General features: G+C 37.4%; 1 pseudogene across 1 annotated transcript in view; it reads right to left on the bottom strand.

Moving 5' to 3' along the window:
- The window catches only part of LOC308643416 (protein SPMIP7-like), a 69,257-nt pseudogene that overhangs the window by 21,319 nt on the left and 30,726 nt on the right, over nucleotides 1–17,212 (bottom strand). The window contains exons 3-6 of the transcript in view: nucleotides 7,462–7,539; nucleotides 6,034–6,172; nucleotides 4,244–4,311; nucleotides 306–347 (exon numbers count right to left, since the gene is read on the bottom strand). The product of the transcript in view is annotated as a protein SPMIP7-like (transcript). The remainder of the gene's footprint in view (nucleotides 1–305; nucleotides 348–4,243; nucleotides 4,312–6,033; nucleotides 6,173–7,461; nucleotides 7,540–17,212) is intronic.

Below are 17,212 nucleotides of genomic sequence, written 5' to 3'. Positions count from 1 at the left end.
TGAATTATATGACTCTTTCTTTTTGAGAATACTACTAGTAACACCCATGATATTGATTTTATAAAATATTCTATTTGTAAAAACAGAAAAAAATATTTCTTTTTATTTTTAACTTAATCAAATTCTTTAACAAACTTTTAATGACACTCCTGACACTGATCAGTCTCTATGCCAGGAAAACATTATAAATCTGCTAGAACACATAGTTGTTCTAAAAAGTGAAGTACAAACATAAGTGAGCTAAAAGCAACTACTATTTAGATATAAATTTCATGTTCTTTAAAACAGAGAGAGACATTACTTACGTATAGAGAGGAATGTATTGACTTCTAGAACTTGGACTCACACTTAGAAAAAGAAAATATAAGCAGTTTTATTATTGAAATTGTTAATGAGTGATTATAGTATTTCTCTTATTAATATTAAAAAATTTCAGATATCTCTCATAGGAATTGATCTTTAAAAGTTTATAATCTTAGAAATAATCTAAAGATGTAATTTTATCTTTTCAGAATGTCATATAAATGGAACCATATGATAAATCACTCTATTAAAATAGGGACAAATCTTAAATATATTTTGGTCAATTAAAACAGTCATACACAAAGAGTGTTTTATTGCTGTATATATATATATATATATATATATATATATATATATATATGACTATATGACCAATATGATTCTGCAACCTGTACACTCAGAAAAGTGAGAAATTATACCCCATCTGATTCAAATGTATGATATGTCAATATCATTGTACTATCATATGTAACTAATTAAAACAAATAAAAAAAGATTTGTCCCTACTGTGTGCTGTATGCAAATGCTTTTTTCACTGCCGAGTAGTACTCCACAGTATGGAAATATTCTAGTGTCTATTCATCTGCTTAAGGACATCATGGTTGTTTCTAGGTTCTGGAGATTATGAATAGACACTCACAAATAGGTTATGTGTAGATTTTTGGGAGCAAATTTTCATAGAGGAAGGCTTAAAGGTGCATAGTACCCTGAGGAGTTCTGAGATGTGCCATTGCTGAGAAAAAGTTTTCATTTGCTAGCTGATATATCACCAAAATGAAAATAAAAATGCAGTACATTCATATAAACTGAAATAGTATTCCCCAATATGGGTGAGTTATTTGAACACATGATATGGAAATAAAAAGATGGAAGTAAAAATATTTAATTAACATTCACATATTAAGAATTAGTATTCAAAATTCATGTGTTTTGAATTAAAGACATTTGAATGTTCAACATTTCCATCTTGCTGTATATATGAGTGTTTCAATTTTTATATAGTATCATTATCATTCAATTTGTATCCTGGAGTAATTGTTAAGGTTTGGATATGAGTTGTTCTCTGAAAGCTCATGTGTGAGACAACACAGAAATATTCTGAGGTGAAATGATTAGATTATGAGAGTTATAACATGGTGAATTAATCCTTTTGATAGATTAATAATTTGAATGGACTACTGTATTGGGTGGTAACTGTAGGCAGGTGAGATGTGGCTGGAGGGAGTTGATTACTGGGGGCATGTCTGGGTTTATAGTTGATCCCTTGTGCATTCACATCTCTCTCTCTCCACCCCCCATCTCTGCTTCCCTCCCTCCCTCCCTCTCCCTCTTTTCTGGCTACCATGGTTGAGCAGCTTTTCTCTGCCATATCCCTCCACCTTTAATGTTTGGCCTCACACAGACCCACAGCAATGGAGATGGCCAATCATGGACTGAACATCGGAAACCATGAGCACCAAACTTTTCCTCCTCTAAGTTGTTCTGGTCAAGTGTTTTGGTCATAGCAACACAAAGCTGACTAACATAGTGATTTACATACTTGGCAAAATGACATTGTAAATAATCTCTATAAAAAAATCTTGCACATTAGATATGGATCAATAAGATATAAGTTATTTTGTGAGAATCAATATTCTTTTCAAAAATTGTCCCTACTTGCATTTGTGGATCTTGTAGTGGTCCTTAGTTATGGTTTTAAATATTTCCATTTCATTATTCCTTTCTTTCTAATGATAAGAAATTCCTTTTAAAGTTACTTTATAGTAGATTTTTATTTTATTTTTTTTAGTTGCCGTATTTGTTTATTTTCACGTATAATGTTTGTGATTGTATCCACCCTCACTTCTACCCTCTCTTGCCACCCCTCCCCGTTGTCCTCCTTTCCCTTCCCTAAAAATTCCCTTTCAAAGGGCAATATTCAAAGATGTAAAAAATGTGATTCTTGATATTATTTTTTTAATAACTGAAATTTATGAAAATACTCTCATTAATTTTTCTAACTGTGGACAAAGTCTCCTGCATTTCACTTTGGAATCAATTGTGAATCAGTAAATGTATGATTAAATGTGGAAGAGGAACCCTCCTATTGAGGTGATGATCAAATTGATTATCATAAAAGCAGAAAATCATATGAAACTCCAGAGAGCAAAAGATGGGATGACATCTTCCTGGAAAGCACATCTTTTCTTTTTGTGATGACTGCCTCAGGCTACTCTTTGTAACTGACTACATTATTTGTTGAAAAGCACATAGTTCTGTTTTAAAACTCATGTTTTCTACTCTATTTAACTTTTGAAAATGTTGGTCGTGATTCACCATCAACAGTTGGAAACATCAGGCTACAAATCATCCATTAAACTATTTAACAATGTCTACTCAGTAAACCAAACTGGGATAATTGCTTATTCATGTTGAGAGAATGAATCCCTAACTCATATCATAGACAAGAGCAAATATCAATTGTTTTAAACAGATAATTGTGAAAAACAAAACTTCAAATATTTTAGAAAAAAAACTAAGACAAGAAAGACTATCTTTTATTGTTTCAGAGTAGGAAAAGTTTATTTAACACTCCACCACACCAATGAAACCTGAAGGAAAACATTGATGGAATAAATTAAAATTTAAAACTTCAGACACCTTAATACAGAAAAGTCACAGACTAGAAGAAGTTATTTTGTGACTATTACTAACAAAGGATTTTAATACAGAATATTAAACATAAAGGTTTCTATAATCAGTAAGTAAAAGACAAGGACACCAACAGCAAAAGGGGCAAAATAAGTTCAAAATGAGAAAATTCAACTAATTCATAAACATACAAAAATGATTATTAGTAATCAGGTAAGTGTAGGATGATACTGTAATGAGGTACAATTTCATTCTTCCAAGACGGAATGATTTTTAATCTGAAAATTCTAAAAACTTTCCACAATGTGCTGTAATGGGAACTTAAGCACCACCAGTGAGAGAATACATTGGTAAAATTCATTTTAAGAATATGAAATATCATTGGGTACAGTGTCCCATGCCTCTAATCTCGTAGCTTGGGAGGCTGAGGCAGGAGGATCAAGAGTTCAAAGCTAACCTCAGCAAAATGCGAGGTGCTAGGCAACTCAGTAAGACCCTGTCTCTAAATAAAATACAAAATATAGCTAGGGATGTGGCTCAGTGGTCCAGTGCCCCTGATTTCAATTCCTGGTATACCCTCCCCCACAAAAAAAGAAGAATATGAAAAATCTAGAAGGTTCAGAAGAAGTATACACTGCTTGAGCAAGCAATTATGACCTAATTTCCATATATAAAAACTAGAAATATTTTTATATTTGTATATATGAAATATGTAAATGCTGTTCCAACTCTGATAAAAATTAGAATTAAAATTACATTAGGGGCTGGGGATGTGGCTCAAGCGGTAGCGCGCTCGCCTGGCATGCATGCGGCCCGGGTTCGATCCTCAGCACCACATACCAACAAAGATGTTGTGTCCGCCGAGAACTAAAAAATAAATATTAAAAAAATTCTCTCTCTCTCTCTCTCCTCTCTCATTCTCTCTAAAAAAAATAAAAAATAAAAAAATAAAATTACATTATAAGGATAGGTGAATAAATTGTGGTAAATCTATTTAGTGGAAGACTACACTGTAGAGAAAACAAAAATCTAGAGACAGTCAATACCTATGTGTCTGGCAAGCACAATACAGGACAGAATGTTAAATGGCATAAATATGCATGATAAAATTTATGTTGAGTTTATAAACAAGAAACCCAATATCATATTGTCTCACAGATGCTGAACTGAGGGTTGCTGGAACATTCTTTTATCAAAGAATAGGCCCCTCTTCTGTCCCTCTAATCCTTGAGTTAGGGCATCAGATAATTCATGATAAATGTGTGATGATTATAAATTTGAAATGAGGACCTTAGGAGATCAAACTTACAAACTGACTGGTTTGACTGGTGCTAAGAATGATCTTGTCTGAAATCTGTCCCAGAGTCCACTGACCATCTAAAATCATAACCAAATAAGAGACAGTTAATGAACAAATCACTATCCCATCAAAGATACAGATAGGCTCCAGCATCCTTTCTAGCACTCTCACATCAGGATGGAGCACAGGCTCTCTGTGAAGGCACTCTCTAGGCATTTCTGCAACTCAGGGCTTGATTCCTGAGTCACTCTGGGTCTGTCTCTACTCTACGCTTTGACTCCCTTTTCTAACTTGTTTTCTCCCAGCTGGAATCTGCCTCAGATCCACCTCCTTCAGCCCCAACCCTCTGTGAAAAGTCTGGTTTCAGTTTCATCCAGTTACTGCCCTCAGGTCCACCTTAGTGCCCCTTTCCAGCCCAGCCTAGCTCCTAAGTTCTGAACCTCATCTTTCCTGGGGGGGATTTTGGATGCTAATATAATTTAGCACTTAGGAAAAATATAATGATGAAACCAATTTTTGCATGATATAAAAATATTTTGAAGTAATTGAGAGATCCTTACAAATAGATGGAACCATACAAATTTTTGTTTGTCTTTTAATTGATCTTAATTCCTATGTGAAAATCCCAGGTTTGATTTTTTTTTTATATTGAAGCTATGTTTTTCTGTCTTATTATCATTTTTCTCCATAAAATCTGAAGAAAATTTACCAGATAATGTGTGCTTCTTAATTTGTGGTTCACCAACCTCTTAAGGATCCACATTTCTTACTGTATTTCAATACAAATGACGTCTTTCTCAATCCTATGCATTTTGTATATTCAAAAACTTTATTATGAGAAGTAATCAACTGCTTAACTAAACTTTATGTAATGAAGTATGTCAGCAAAGGATGAGAAATCAATGGAATTAGAAAGAACAAAGCAGAGATATCTAATGCAGAGTTGGGAGGTCAAAAGTGAGGACTGAGATCTCAAGAATGCTTTGGGTTTAGCCTGGAACAAAGAAAGGGGACCAAGGCAAAATAACACTGCAAAACACAAGATCTGAGAGGGGAGCATGGCAGACTTGGGGACTAGGAAGAAGTTCAACAGAGAGAATTTGGAATGTGTTATGGATTAGTGCTTGGGTGATAGAAGGGAAAGCCAGAGGAAAAGAACACTATGGAAGGGAGAAAAGGGATCTATGGCTAAATATGGAATATTGGGCATGTGTCATGTCTAGAAGCACGAATTTGATAGTTTTAAAAAGACATGTTTAATCAGAAGAGGAACATTAACAGATTCACAGTTTATAAAAATACTCTTTGGAATGAATATAATCTATGTCGCAAATTCTCTAATATTCACAAATTAAAAAAGAGGACATCTCTCCTCACAGCTTGGTATGCTTTATCATTATCACATAATTAGAGAAAGGATATAGCAATGTATAACTCATAGATATAACTTCTTCCTTGAAGAGCACAGAGAGAAATTCTAGAACCTATTTTCAGAACTATTCTCAGCATATATTATCTGTTGGAATATTTTGTTTCTGTCTCCTTCATTCTTTTACTTATTCTATAGCGATTTTTTAAAAAATAAAGTTGTTGCTAATGAGTTTTGAGAAATAATCCCATAATAAAAATTTTCAGAGTTGATAATATTAAAATATTTCCAGTTAGTCATGGCATTCATGATTAAGGAACTTTCAACTTCATATGTAATTCTTAACCAAAATACTATTGTGAACCAAAGTTTTGGAGTCCAGTTCATTAACAGTAACAAACTCAAGGATGCTCAAGCAGTGTTCACAGACCTGGGTTATTGCTGGTAATCTTTCATATCTTTTCAGTGTAAAACACTGTGAGATGAGGTCAGCCGCTTTCTCTACTGTTGTTATTTCTGGATCTAGTTTTGGTGGTAGCATTTTGTCCCAAGGAACAGCTTCATAAGCTCTGGGAAATTAATAAGATCAGTTTATGCAAAGCACATAGTCAATTGATGTAGTTCATAACACCATCACATTCTGTGACATTCTTTATGACAACCCCCTGCCCCGATTTCTGCTACTTGGGGTACATGCCAGATGGAATCCCCCATGCCCTCTTAGTGTGGCAGCAAGTAAACACAATGGGAGAGTATGCCTATGATATGTTACTTTATGTGGCAAAGGGGATTGAGGACATGTGACTAAGGTTCCTAATCAGCTGAATTTGAATTAGTCAAAAGGTAGATGACATGAGTGGGACTGCCTAAACAAAGGAACCCTAAAAAGTGACAAAACAGTAGCAGATGTTCTTTGTTGTTGAAAAAACAAAGATTGTGAGCTGCAACAAACTGAATTCCACCAACAGCCCAAATGGTCTTGGAAGATGAGGACATTGTCCCAGCAGACACTTTCATTCCTACTTGGAGGGTCCAGGACAGTGAACCCCATTGGGACATGTCTGGACTTTTGATCAACAGAACTCTCAGACAGTAAAAACTGCTGACCTATTCTTTTGCTACCACTACCCCCACCCCCAAACCCACCCTGCACTTGACCCTGGCTCCAGGCATGCTGGCCTAGTGCCCTCCCACAATACCTTAAACACTTCCAATGGGGGCTTTTGTGTTATGCTCCCTCTGCCTACAGTTTAGTTGCTCTCTCCCAACATCCTTACAACTTTTTCTCTCCCAAGTTTCTGTTTAAACCCATTGCTCAAGGAGGCCTCTCCACACCTTCTGCAGATGCCTGAAGTCCACTATCCCATACCTGTGGCATTCTACTTTTCCTTTCTTTTTTAAATATCACTTTCTAAAGCAGTAACTATTTACTTTCTATCTATGTGTTTCCCTCCCTTTAGAATGAGAGCCTTTGAGAACAGAGACCTCACTTTGCTTTGTTCATGGACATATTTCATAGCCTAGCACATGGGCTCCTGAGTCACTGCATTCTCCTGTAAGCTTTCTGTAGTGTATGCCATTATTCTCTATGACACTGTGCTCTCCTCTAGTGTGTTTATCTGTCTGTCTGTCTGTCTCTCTCCATTTCCTTTGTTTTTATTTTATTAACTATCGAATGTAGATGTTCTTTAAGACCCTTAAATGTTTATTATTTAGCCAACATGAGTAAGTAAATGTCTGTGTTTGATGTTTTCTGAATTACTCATAGGATCCAGGATATTATCAACCCATTACATGTGTCATTAAGGATAAAGAAATATATTTTAAAATGAAAATTCTACTGGGGGAAAAAACTTACTTCTGTGTAGAGGACTTGTAAAATGAGTTCTTGACATTATATTTTTTTTTTTGGTTTAGCAAGTGCCTCACCATCCTCCTGGAAGACATGAATAGTAAGTTAAAAGAGATCAGGTGTAAAGAGATTTGCTATTTTTTTCTTTTCACCATGTTTTCTTTTATACTTTATTCCTTTTTTTCTTCCAAGAACATCTTGGATTGACAAGTTTTAATATATTTTTTTCCTCTTTCATTTACAAAAGCATATTGAATTTAGTTAAAAGTAAGATTTTTATAAGAAGGCATTTGACTTTGAAATTGGCAAACAATTAGTTTTGGCACAAAGTAATTTAAACATTTAGAAACATTCATTGGTCTGGGAAATTTGTCCATCTCTTTGTCTTTCATCCTAGTTTGCCAAAATTATATAGCTATTTATTATTATAATCATTATTATAATCTTTACTGGTTACTATTTTTATTTGTTCTTTTTAGATATACATGACAGTAGAATATATTTTGATCTATTATACATACATGGAGTGTTATCTTCCATTTTTGTAGTTGTACATGTTATGGAGTTACATTTGTCATGTATTCATATATGAATGCAGGAAATTTATGTCCAATTCATCACACTATCTTTCCTATTCCATACCCCCTCTCTTCCATTCATTCCCCTTGTCTAATACAATGAACTTCTATGCTTCCCACCCCCCCCATTGTGTGTTAGCTTCTCCATATCACAGAGAACATTTGACTTTTGGTTTTTTGGTGATGGCTTATTTCACTTAGCATGATAGTCTCCAGTTTCATTCCTTTACTGGCAAAAGGCATATCATCATTCTTCTTTATATATGAGTAATATTCTTGTGTGTGAGTGTGTGTGTGTGTGTGTGTGTGTGTATTACACTTTCTTTACCTGTTCATCTATGAAGGATTCCATAGTACAGCTATTGTGAATTGAGCTGTTATAAGCCTTGATGTGGCCACATCACTGTAGTATGCTGATTTTAAGTCTCTGGGTATATACCAAAAAATGAGATAACTGTGTCAAATGGTGTTATCATTCCACCTTTTCTGAGGAATTTCCAGAGTGGTTATACCAATTTGCAGTTAGTCTCACTGGCAATGTATGAGTGTACCTTTTACCCCACATCCTCACCAACATTAATTGTTACTTGTATTCTTGTTGATTGGAGTGAGATGACATCTCAGTGTAGTTTTAATTTGCTTTTCTCTAATTGCTAGAGATGTTGCACTGTTGAGAGCCACAGCCGAAGGGGCCTCAGCAAACTTCCAGCGGCCAGCAAACTTCCAGCTGCCAGTTGATGATTGCCTCACAGCGGCCCCAGCAAACTTCCAGCTGCCAGTTGATGATTGCCTCACAGCGGGCCCCAGCAAACTTCCAGCTGCCAGTTGATGATTGCCTCACAGCGGGCCCCAGCAAACTTCCAGCTGCCAGTTGATGATTGCCTCACAGCTGCCCCAGCAAACTTCTAGCTGCCAACTGATTGGCTCCTCTGCGGTGATGCTCATTGGGCTGTTTCCCCGCCCTTTCAGACCATGGAGCTGCTCATTGGGGGACTTTTTTTGGCTCTGCCCATGTGATCCAGCCAATCAGCCTCAAGAGCAGGAGGAGTGGGGGAGGTTGAGAGGCTTGTGGGAAGCCGGTGGTGGCAGTTGGGCTCTGAAGGTTTTCCTGAGGAGCTGTGTGGTTTGGTGTGTGTGTTCTAAAAATAAATTTCATTTCTTTTGACAAGTGGCTCCTGAATTGTGCCCAGCCGGACTGCAGCATTGCACATTTTTCCTTATATTTGTTGACCACTTGTATTTCTTGTTCTATGAAGTGCCTGTTCATTTTCTTTTATTGATTGGGTTATTTGTTTCTTTGGTGTTAATTTTTTAAAGTTCTTTGTTTATACTGGAGATTAATGCTTTATCTGAGGTGTAGGTGGCAAAGGTTTTCTCCCATTCTGGAGGCTCTCACTTCATGTTCCTGATTATTTCCTTTACTCTGAAAAAGCTTTTTAGTTTGTATCCATTCCATTTATTGATTCTTGATTTTATTTCTTGTTGTAGGAAATCGACTCCTAAGCTGGCATGATGAAAAGTTGGGCCTACTTTTTCTCTTTGTAGGCACAGAGTCTCTGGTCCCTGGTCCAATTTGAGTTGAGTTTTGTGCAGGGTGAGAGGTATTCAATTTCATTGTGCTATATATGGTTTTTCAAGCACCGTTTGTTGAAGAGGCTATCTTTTCTCCAATGTATGTTTTTGCCACCTTTGTCTAGTATGAGATAACTATATTTATGCGAGTTTGTATATGTGTCTTCTATTCTGAAACATTAGTCTTCATGTCTGTTTTGGTGCCAATATCTTGCTGTTTTTGTTACTATAGCTCTTCAGTATAATTTAAGGTCTAGTATTGTGATGCCTCCTGCTTTACATTTTTCACTAAGGATTGCTTTGGCTATTTGGGCCTCTTAGTTTTCAAAATGAATCTCTTGACTGCTTTTTCTATTTTTATGAAAAATGTCACTGAAATTTTAATAGGAATTGTATTAAATCTGTATAGTGCCTTTTGGTAGTGTGGCCATTTTGACTATTAATTCTGCCTATTAAAGAACATGGGAGATCTTTCCATCTTCTAAGGTCTTCTTTAATTTCTACCTTTAATGTTCTGTATTTTTCAATATAGAGGTTTTTTCACCTCTTTTGTTAGATTTGATTCCTAAATATTTTTTGAGGCTACTATGAATGGGACAGTTATCCTAATTTCTCTTTCAGTTGATTTATCACTGATACATAGGAATGAAATTGATTTGTGGGTGTTAATTTAATATCCTGCTACTTTGTTGAATTTATTTATGAGTTCTAGAAGTTTTCTGGTAGAGGTTTTTGGTCTTATAAATATAGAATCATATCATTGGCAAATAGCGATAGTTCGAGTCTTTCTTTTCCTATTCATATCCCTTTAATTTTTTTCTTCTGCCTAACTGCTGTGGCTAGAGTTTCAAGCACTATATTGAATAGAAATGGTAAAAGAGGGCATCCTTGTCTTGTTTCAGTATTTATCGAGAATGCCTTCAATTTTTCTCCATTTAGAATAATGTTGGCCTTGGGTTTAGCATATGCAGCTTTTATAGTGTTGAGGTATGTTCCTACTATTCCTAGTTTTTCTAGTGTTTTAGACATAAATGGATGCTGTATATTGTCAAATTATTTTTTCCACATCTATTGAGATAATCATGGGATTCTTGTCTTTAAATCTATTGATGTGATGAACTACATTTATTGATTTCCATATGTTGAACCAATCTTGCATCCCTGGGATGAACCTCACTTGATCATGGTGTACCATCTTTCAAATATGTTTTTGTATGTAATTTGGCAGTATCTTATTAAAATTTTTTTCATCAATGTTCATCAGGGATATTGATCTGAAGTTTTCATTCTTTGATGTGTCTTTGTCTGGTTTTGGTATAAGGGTGATACTAGAATTATACACAAGTTTGGAAGGATTCCCTTCTTTTCTATGTTATGGAATAATTTGAAGAGGGTTGGTGATAGTTCTTCTTTGAAGGTCTGATATAGAACCTGATTAACAATATGTCTGGTCCTGGGCTTTTCTCTGTTGGTAGGCTTTTTTTTTAAATTTAGCATATATAATTTTATTTTAACATAATATAGTAAGAAATATTGCTTTGATAAATTTTCTTCTATAAAAGCATGCTGAATGGTTATGAATTATCATAACTTAAATAGTCCCTTATCTTTAGATTCAATAGTTGTTTCTAGTTTTTGCTATAGTATGCTATTTGTAATCAATGTTTTGCATATGCATGTTGTACACATGTACAACTATTAGTATAAATTCTTAGAAGAAAAGCTGTCTCTTCTGGGCATTAAATATTTTCAGGCTTTTGCTTCATTCTCTAAATTAGTATTCAGAAAACTTAAGCAACATAGCAGCATAAATCATAATATACAGACCCAATATAAAGGAGAATTGTTTTACCCATATTCCTAACAATTTCAGGAAAAAAATTCCATTTTAAAATGTTGTTGATATTTACATTTCTTATTAGTGAGCATATTTTTCTTTGATATAAGGAGGCTGATTCATAGAGGGATAGGGAGCGGGAACATGGAAGGAATAGACGAACTCTAGATAGGGCAGAGGGGTTAAAGGGGAAGGGAAGACACATGGGGTTATTAATGATGGTGGAATGTAATGATCATTATTATCCAAACTACAGATATGAAGACATAAATTTGTGTGAATATACTGTGTATATACAACCAGAGATATGAAAAAGTGCTCTATATGTGTAATAAAAATTGCAATGTATTCTACTGTCATATACAAATAAAAATTAAAATAAAAAATAGGAAAAAAAAATGCCAACAAGAGAAATTATTTTAGAAAAATATGGATGAATGCAGTTATATAAAATAAGATAATCACTGAAGAGGAAATTAAAGTTTTAACCAACATCAGTTAAATATGTTTGCATTATATGCCACATGAAAGTCAATGTCCTTTGTTGAGAGCCACAGCCAAAGGGGCCCCAGCAAACTTCCAGCTGCCAGCAAACTTCCAGCTGCCGGCTGATGATTGGCTCACAGCAGCCCCAGCAACATCTAGCTGATTGGCTCCTCTGCGGTGATGTTCATTGGGCTGTTTCCCTGCCCTTCAGACTGCCAGCTGATGATTGGCTCACAGCGGCCCCAGCAACATCTAGCTGATTGGCTCCTCTGCGGTGATGTTCATTGGGCTGTTTCCCTGCCCTTCAGACTGCCAGCTGATGATTGGCTCACAGCGGCCCCAGCAACATCTAGCTGATTGGCTCCTCCACGGAGCTGCTCATTGGGGGACTTCTTTGGCTCCGCCCACGCGACCCAGCCAATCGGCCTCAAGAACAGGAGGATTGTGGGAGGTGGTGAGGGTTGTGTGGGGGTGAGAGGCTTGTGGGAAGCTGGTGGTGGCAGTTGGGCTCTGAGGGTTTTTTCCTGAGGAGCTGTTTTGTTTGGCGTTTGTGGTTCTAAAAATAAAGTTAGTTTCTTTTGACAAGTGGCTCCTGAATTGTGCCCAGCCAGACTGCGGCAGTCCTTAATAAAGTATTTCTACAATCAAGATGTAACTTAAAAACTAAGATTAAAATTTGAAGGGGCTGGGGATGTGGCTCAAATGGTAGTGCGTTTACGTGGCATGCGTGGGGCGCTGGGTTAGATCCTCAGCACTACATAAAAAATAAAGTTGAATAGGCAATTGTGTGACCCTGGAGACCCGGGCTGACTGATTCCCGCGGCCTGCCCTGTGGCCACAGAAGGCGGGGCGCCGCAGAGAAGTGATTAATTAGCAAGCAGGGAGAAAAGTGGCTGCGATTTGGTGGAACCCCGCCGGCCAAGCCCCCACTGACCCCCGGGCTGAGTACGGGATTTCAGACGGGGAAGGAAGCGATACAGTCCTATCCCCCACAACGGAAACCCCACCAAGGCAATCAGCGGCCACCATCTTGGAGAGCTGAAGTATCCACCGCCACTCTCCGACAGACTACATCAATAAAAAAGGTCTGTGTCACTCAGCCCATCCCCCATACATTGGGGAATTTGCATAAAACCTCTCCTAGGCTTTCCGGGGGAGGGAGTATCAGAGTGAGCCCGCATAAAGACTAGGGGAAAACTAGAGACACCTGACCTTCAACTCCCCCTCCCATCAGCAGCCAAAACGAAACCTGTCTAGCCAGCGCTGGGGGAGGGGCAAGCAGAAAAAATCAAAACGATAGAGTGCCAGGGATCCCAATAGCCAACTGTGCGACCCCGGAGATCCGGGCTGACTGATTCACCCGGCCTTCCCTGCGGCTACAGAAGGCGGGGCGCTGCAGAGAAGTGATTAATTAGCAAGCAGGGAGAAAAGTGGCTGCAATTCTGTGGAATCCTGCCGGATGAGCCCGCACTGACCCCCGGGCTGAGTACGGGATTTCAGAGGGGAAAGGAAGCGGTACAGTTCTATCCCCCACAACGGAAACAAAACAATAGAGTTCCGGGGTTCCCAATAGACACCCTCTACACCCAACAAACGGCAGGCCCAGAGTACAGTTTGAACTGCCGAGAGCCATCACTCAGGGGAAATCTGGTGTAGCAGGAGAAACCAAGACTAGCAGGAGAAACCAGGGGACTAGAGGCCAGGCCCTCGTGACTGGGCGGCTGGAAACTGCAGGCCCGCCGGCGACAGTTCACCCACTGCCCGTGTAACTGGGCGGTAGGAGAACGCCCGCCCGCCGGCTACCGACCGCAGGACTGGGTGCCTAGAGATCGCCCACCCACCGGCGACAGCCGGCCCACTGCCCGCGCAACTGGGCGGCTGGAGTCCACCCCCCCCCCGCTGGCAACCGATCACCCACTCGCTGCCTGTGATACTGGGCGGCTGGAGACTGCCCGCCTGCCTCAACGGGGAGCTGAAACCAAACAGAGACAGTCCAGTCACACAGCCCCATTAGGACACCCCAGCAAGGAGCCTGGGGCCCGTCATAGCAGAGTAGTGACGTCACTGGAGCTCGGCCGTCGGAATTCCTTCCCAGCAGAATCCACATTAGCAGGCACAGTTTAACAACACAAAGAAGAAACAACAGAGTAATACAGAACCAAAACAAATCTATAGAAGAGAGCAGAAACACGGCAATCAAATAGAGCTGGAAAGTAACGTGGACAACATGAGAAAACAAGGGAAAAAAGGAGTACAAACAATGCAGGACAACTTAATTCTACAGGAGGACATAGAAACATCAGAAGCAGGGATAGGGAAAGAACTCAAGGCATACCTAACTCACCTGGAAAGGAATATTAGAGAAGACATGAGACAGCAAGTCCAAGCAATAAAAGTATATTTTGAAAATGAATTAAACAAACAAATTCAAATGGCAAAGAACGAGCTCTACCAGGAGATAGAGATCTTAAAAAAAATCAAACAATAATCCTAGAATTGCAGGAAACTATAAACCAAATTAAAAACTCAAACGAGAATATTACAAATAGACTTGATCAAGTAGAAGTCAGAACATCAGATAATGAAGACAAGGTTTATCAACTTGAAAAGAATATAGTCAACATAGAAAAGATGCTTAAATCCCACGAGCAATCTATTCAAGAGATATGGGATGTCATAAAAAAACAAATTTGAGGGTCATTGGGATAGAAGAAGGCACAGAGACTCAAACCAAAGGAATGGACAGCATATTAAATGAAATAATTCTAGAAAACTTCCCAGAGATGAAAGATGAAATGGATTGCCAAATCCTGGAAGCCTACAGGACCCCAAACATTCAAAACCATAATAGACCAACTCCAAGACATATAATTATGAAGATAGCCAACGTACAGAACAAGGAGAGAATATTAAAAGCTACGAGAGAAAGGAGGCAGATTACATTCAGGGGTAAACCAATTAGGTTAACGACTGATTTCTCATCACAGACTTTGAAAGCGAGAACATCCTGGAACAATGTATTTCAAACGCTGAAAAATAATGGATTCCAACCAAGAATACTGTATCCAGCAAAATTAAGCTTGAGATTTGACAATGAAATTAAAATCTTTCATGATAAACAAAAGCTAAAAGAATTCGCAGCAAGAAAACCAGCACTGCAAAGCATTTTGAGCAAAATACTACAAGAAGAGGAATTGAAAAATAGTGCCCAAAACTAACAGCAGGAGGTTTCTCAGTAAAGGGGGAGGAAAATAACCAAAAAGTAAAACCAGCCAAACTAAAATAAATAAAGAAGCATGACAGGAAGTACAAATCATATCTCAATTGTAACCTTAAATGTTAATGGCCTAAACTCACCAATTAAGAGACATAGGCTAGTAACCTGGATCAAAAAAACAAATCCAACAATATGCTGCCTTCAAGAGACTCATATGATACGAAAAGACATACACAGGCTGAAGGTAAAAGGTTGGGAAAAATCATACCACTCACATGGCCGTCGGAAGCAGGCAGGAGTGGCCATACTCATATTGAATAAAATCAACTTTAAACCTAAGTTAATCAAGAAGGATAAAGAAGGACACTATATACTGTTAAAAGGAACCATCCACCAACAAGACATAACAATTATCAATTTGTATGCACCAAACAATGGAGCTGCAACGTTCATAAAACAAACTCTCCTCAAGTTCAAGAGTCAAATAGACCACAACACAATAATTATGGGTGACTTCAACAGACTGCTCTCGCCATTAGACAGATCCTCTAGACAAAAAATGAATAAAGAAAATATAGAACTCAACAGCACAATCAATAACCTAGACTTAACTGACATATATAGAATATATCAACCATCATCAAGTGGATACACGTTCTTCTCAGCAGCACATGGATCCTACTCAAAGATAGACCATATATTATGCCATAAGGCAACTATTAGTAAGTATAAAGGCATGGAGATAATACCATGCACCATATCTGATCACAATGGAATGAAATTGGAAATCAATGATAAAAGAAGGAAGGAAAAATCCTACATCACATGGAAAATGAACAATATGTTACTGAATGATCAATGGGTTACAGAAGACATAAAGGAGGAGATGAAAAAATTCTTAGAGACAAATGATAATACAGACACAACATACCGGAATCTATGGGACACAATGAAAGCAGTTTTAAGAGGGAAATTCATTTCTTGGAGTTCTTTCCTCAAAAAAAGAAAAAACCAATAAATAAATGAACTCACACTACATCTCAAAAACCTAGAAAAGGAAGAGCAAAACAACAGCAAATGTAGTAAAAGACAAGAAATAATTAAAATTAGAGCAGAAATCAACGAAATTGAAACAAAAAAAAAAACCATTGAAAAAATTGATAAAACTAAAAGTTGGTTCTTTGAAAAAATAAATAAGATAGACAGGCCCTTAGCCATGCTAACGAAGAGAAGAAGAGAGAGAACTCAAATTACCAACATACGGGATGAAAAAGGCAATATCACAACAGACACTACAGAAATACAGAAGATAATTAGAAAGTATTTTGAAACCCTACATTCCAATAAAATAGAAGATAGTGAAGATATTGATAAATTTCTTAAGGCATATGATCTGCCTAGATTGAGACAGGAAGACACACACAATTTAAACAGACCAATAACAAAGGAAGAAATAGAAGAAGCCATCAAAAGACTACCAACCAAGAAAAGCCCTGGACCGGATAGGTATACAGCGGAGTTCTACAAAACCTTCAAAGAAGAATTAATACCAATACTTTTCAAGCTATTTCAAGAAATAGAAAAAGAAGGAGCTCTTCCAAATTCATTCTATGAGGCCAACATCACTCTGATCCCAAAACCAGACAAAGACACTTCAAAGAAAGAAAACTACAGACCAATATCTCTAATGAACTTGGATGAAAAAATTCTCAATAAAATTCTGGCGAATTGAATACAAAAACATATCAAAAAACTTGTGCACCATGATCAAGTAGGATTCATCCCTGGGATGCAAGGCTGGTTCAATATACGGAAATCAACAAATGCTATTCACCACATCAATAGACTTAAAGACAAGAACCATATGATCATCTCGATAGATGCAGAAAAAGCATTTGACAAAGTACAGCATCCCTTTATGTTCAAAACACTAGAAAAACTAGGGATAACAGGAACTTACCTCAACATTGTAAAAGCTATCTATGCTAAACCTCAGGCTAGCATCATCCTAAACGGAGAAAAACTGAAAGCATCATTCCCTCTAAAATCTGGAACAAGACAGGGATG

The sequence above is a fragment of the Spermophilus citellus genome (genome assembly GCF_964194105.1).
Source record: "Spermophilus citellus genome assembly, chromosome: 3".
Classification (NCBI taxonomy): Eukaryota; Metazoa; Chordata; class Mammalia; order Rodentia; family Sciuridae; genus Spermophilus; species Spermophilus citellus.
The sequence above is the reverse complement of the archived record's forward strand: the minus strand, read 5'-3'. Positions and strand labels throughout refer to the sequence as shown.